The sequence below is a fragment of the Lagopus leucura genome, unplaced genomic scaffold (genome assembly GCF_019238085.1).
Source record: "Lagopus leucura isolate 7727_CA_CO unplaced genomic scaffold, USGS_WTPT01 Super-Scaffold_1, whole genome shotgun sequence".
Classification (NCBI taxonomy): Eukaryota; Metazoa; Chordata; class Aves; order Galliformes; family Phasianidae; genus Lagopus; species Lagopus leucura.
Genome location: NW_024962250.1, coordinates 18,997,010 through 19,002,113, shown reverse-complemented (window position 1 = coordinate 19,002,113; position 5,104 = coordinate 18,997,010).

The window sequence follows — 5,104 nt, the reverse complement described above, 5'->3', positions numbered from 1 at the left end:
AAGAAAAGAAAAGAAAAGAAAAGAAAAGAAAAGAAAAGAAAAGAAAAAGAAAAAAGAAAAAAAGAAAAGAAAAAAGAAAAAAAAAGAAAAGAAAAGAAATAGATCATTTTCCAGGGAAGAAGTGTAGAAGTGTGCTGAATTGTATTACAATGTATATGCATACATTTTCAGCATCTGTGGCAGAAGGAGGCCAGGATATTTACAATTGCAACAGTGTGGCTTTTCAGAATCCCTGCCATCTGAAGACATTTATATTATTTGCATACAGCCCCATAATGCACTGGAATTCACAGGAGTCTATTCCACACTGAGAAACATACATATATATTTTGATGGAAATTACTGTTCTTCATAGTGGCTAGAAGTTACTAGACATAGACAATACCAAGCTATATTTTGTTTTCTTTTCTTTATTCTTTCAGTTCTACAGCTCACATCCTCTTTGTGCTCATGAAGGACTATGATCAGTTTGGTCATTTTTTTTGGCTGTGGAGTGATCTATCTCCATAACAGGTAAAAAGTCTCCATTAATTACAGAGCTGTTTAGAGTGGATCTGTAATAAAATGTTGAAGCAATTTTTCTTCTTCAGCTTTAATCTTCTGAAAACATTACACTTAAAATCCCTACTTTTCCACAGAAATAAAAGGTAAATATTATTGTTATTGTTTTAAAATGTAATTTTGTGCCCTTCCACAAAAAACAAACAAACAAACAAACAAAAAACAAAACCAAAACAACAAAAATGCCACCCAAAAACACCCACTCACCTAATCAACAAAAATCAGTATGGCTTTATTGATATGGTTCCTTAAAACAGTTTCAGTTAGGAATAGAGAAACTTTATATCACAGAATCATAGAATCACCAAGTTGGGAACAGCCCTCTAACATCATCCAACCATTCACCTATCACCAATGTTTCCCACTAAACCATGTCACTCAGTACAACACCTAAATGTTTGTTGAACACTCCCAGGGATGGTGAGTCCACCACCTCCCTGGGCAGCTCATTCCATCCCCTGACCACTCTCTCAGAGAAGTGGTATTTCTTAACGTCCAATCTGAATCTCCCCTGGCACAACTTGAGGCCATTCCCTCTAGTCCTATCGCTAGTTACACAGGAGAAGAGGCTGAACCCCACCTTGCCAACCTCCCTTCCAGTAGCTGTAGAAAGCAATAAGATCACCTCTCAGCCTTCACTTGTCCAGACTAAACAACCCCAGCTTCCTCAGCCACTCCTCATGAGACTTGTGTTTCAGACCCCTCACAGCTTCACTGCCCTTTCCTGAACGTGCTTCAAGGTCTCAATGTATTTCCTGTAGTGAGGGGCTCAAAACTGAGTACAGTACTCAAGGTGCAGCCTCACCAGTGCTGAATACAGAGAGATGATCACTTCCCTGCTCTTGATGACAATTCTATTTCTGATAGAAGCCAGGATTCCACTGGCCTTCTTGGACATCTGGGCACACTGCTGGCTTATGTTCAGCTGAGTGTTGACGAACATCCCCCAAGTTTATTTCCTCTAATGCCACTCTTCCAGCTACTCTGCTCCAAGCCTGTAGTGTTGCATGGGGTTGCTGCTGACAAAGTGCAGGAGCTAGTCTGCAAGAAAAGAAGTATGTAAGAAAGTAAAATATTTTCATCTGAAAGATTAAACAAAAGGAGGAAACAATCAGTAAGATATAGGAAAGCTGACTCTGATGACCAGTTTGCTTGCAAGATGTTTTATTGAACTCCACATGAACAATACAAGAGGTTATGTGAAGAAAATTGACAGTAAATAGGTTTAGAGATAGAAGTCAGGAAATTTTCTCAAGAGAGATAAGTGCAAGGAGAAGAGTTTCTCACACTTTTCGATGTATATAAGCTAATAAAAATATCAGAACTACTGCACTTGCATACATCAAATTCTTGCATTCATTGAATCACGCAATTGTTATTTATAAGGTACATATTGTACTACGTGACATGATGCCAAGGAGTGAAAAGTCTTGATATTTCTGCAGTGATTCTCTGAGAAAAGCCTAATATTTAAATTATGTGGCTTCTGGTTTTTCACGGATATCAGACTCAAACGATAATTGAAAAATCTCTGCCAAAAAGCATTCCTAAAAGTATGTATACAGCACCATCTATTGACACTATGAGGCCTTACAGGTGAATATTTTAGGCACGCTGAAGGCCTGTTTTACAAAAGTGACATAGTTTCCTCATTTGCATGGAATGATTCCCAGTTTTTTCCTATGGTCCTATAGACTCAGAACAATGGTGGTGATCCTTGATGCAAGAGTTTAACAGCTAAAAATGAAGCTGAATAAAACAGGGCAGTAGGGAGGAAAAATGAAGGAAAAAAAAAAACAGGAAAAATGATATATACAAGGAGTAGCTGAGTAGAGACAGTGCATGTCTGGGAGCAAATGTGAGATGTTCTTAGTAAAGGAAATTTTTGTTCTTAGTAAAGGAAATCATTCCTGAGAACCCTGAGACTTCACTCTCTTCTGGCTTCAGACTCCTGCATCCTCCTTTGGGCCAGCTAAGCAGCTTATGAGTCAGTGCATCTTACCTACCAAAACAACTTTCTCTTCCTTTAGCCTGTGTCATTTTTCTGCTAGTTAGACTGGTCAAGCAGAGGAAGGGCCTGACTGAGATGAGAGCTGCTGCAAAGCTCCAAGGAGTATGGAGAGGGAAGGGAGGAACATGATGTTACTAAAGGGCTGTCAGATTACCTTGGCTATACTGTAATTTTACTCTTCCTGGGCTATATTTTGTTCATTGACCTGGTTTACTATTGCTCTGTAGACATATAGCAGTGTGTGCAAACAGGCAAGATGTAAATTCCCCAGGTGGGGTGAGCTGTCAGAGGAAACATAATGTGATCCTACAGCCTCAGTGAAGGAGTATTGAACTGGGCCTTAACAGCAGAGCACTGAGAAGATGTAGTGTTCATCTCTAGTCTGCTAGCCCAGTAACTAGGATGTCCCCATGGCAGATGGAGACTTGCATTCAGCTCTTAGTTCCAGTTCTGCTAAATGATCCAACATCACTCATTTTTAACGTTATGCACACTGACCTTTCCAGATTTCACTGTGTCCTAAGAGCTGTAGATCTTTGTAGACATAGCAACTTTTCTCCTGCCAAGAGGATGCCACAGATCAGGCAGAGGAAAAGGAGATTGTGGCCCAACAAGCAAGCAGCAAGCATTGTGGTGTGAGCGGGGAGGAGCATGGGACACAGGCAGAGCAAGATAGGGAATGGGGATCAGTGCAGCACAAAACATTGGTATCATGGGTAAGATTTCTGCTTCAGAGTTTAGGTGTCATTTTGTACTGAATACTTTCAAAGCCACAGTACTCCTGCTGTTTTGGGATATGGCTTTTATTAGCTTCTGTGCCATCCGAGAACCATCTGAACTGTTTCCAGAGCTAGACTGCAAAGGCATATAGCTTTTTTTTTATTATTATTTATTTATTTATTTATTTATTTTTGGTAGATGCTGCTAAGATGGTCATCCTGCTGAACTCATACCAGTCACTACGGATTCCTCAGCAATATGAACAAAGGAGTTGTCTTTTTTATTATTTGTAAAGCCTTTTCACAATTCTTTGACTGGAGCACTTTGGTTATACAATAATATATTAACAATTTAAAGAAATAAGGTAATTCTGTCACTGCACTAAGTTTTTCCAGAAGGTTAGATCATTGTTAAGTGGAGTGGTAGCATGGCACTGAGCACAGACTGTGCACAGAACAGGATGTTGTTGTGTGCAGGTAAACCTGCATAGATCAGCTTTCTGCGTAACTCTGGCTTTACCTTTTCAGCATGACCAGACTGGTATTTAAATAGAGATCACATACTGTTTCTCAGATTCCAGTAAAATGTTTTTAATTCTTTCAACCTGAGTAGTCAGCACTTTGGGTAACACTGCACATGCCTGTATCAACACAAAAATTGATGGAGCACATGAAAACTGTTTGAAGAATTCTGAATCACACCCAAGAAGCATCATAAAAGCATGGTAAAAGCATGGCAAGAGGCCTTTCCCCACACACTAAGAGAATTTCCTTTTTTCAAATTCTAGGCACATTTCTAAGTCCTGTGGAATGGCTGCAGGAATAGGATTCCTGCAGGTGTAGTTTCCTGATCGGCTCAGGCCCACCTGATCCTGCGGTGCTGCTGGAGGTGATGGCCCCGTTCCGTTAGTGCTCATGTAGGTGTGGACTTGGCCGCATTGCAGAGTCAGCTAGGATAGAAAGCAGCCACTTGCTGCCAGGTTAATTTGCAGATGGATCAATTCCCTCATCTGCCTGCATACCCAGGGGTTGCTAACGTCCATACTTGCCACCATCTCTCAGCAACCGCACAGGCTTGGATCAGTTTATGCTGATCGTAAAGCCCCACCCTGAGGCTGTTTCTTTGCTGTTCTGGCTGATTCACCCACAAAGACAGCCCAGCCTTGGAGCCCTGCACTCAGCAGCCCTTTTCCTTGCACTGTTTGATTCCGGTGTTTTCCACAGTCATTCAACGAAGGGGCATTTATCAGTTCCGTTTCTTCATCTGAAAGAAAGGTAGCCGCCAGCCATACAACTGCCTGTAAACCAGAATAATGAACCGCTTTAATTCTAGCGCAGCATAATTGCACTATCATTTTCACATGTGCTCCCAGAAAGGTATGGTGCTGTGGAAGCCCATCTCTTGTGGAAATTATGGCTACTGATGAAGGTCAGGGATGAGGCAGATAGTGCTGCCTGCTTCCAGAGATTTTGCTGCCTCTCTCCCTGCACGTCCTTCTGAATTCTGCATGCGTGAACAAAGCCACGCTGCCATCAGCAAACCAAGCACAGGAAGCAGCGTGTGGAAGGGAGCTCGGCCAGCAACGCGTCAACCAGAGAGGAGAAAGGCGAAGGCACTGCGACAGGCCGCCGACGCTCTGCCTGCGGACCCCAGATCCCACCACGGGCCTGCCGCCCCCACCTCCACACCGCCTGCACGGCAAAGGGGGAGGGGCCGGCGGGGAGCGAGCCGCCCGCACCCACCGCTCCCTCGCGAGAGGCGCCGCCGCCCCGCCCCCGCGCGCAGCCCCGCCTCGCCGCTGGGCTGCGGGCG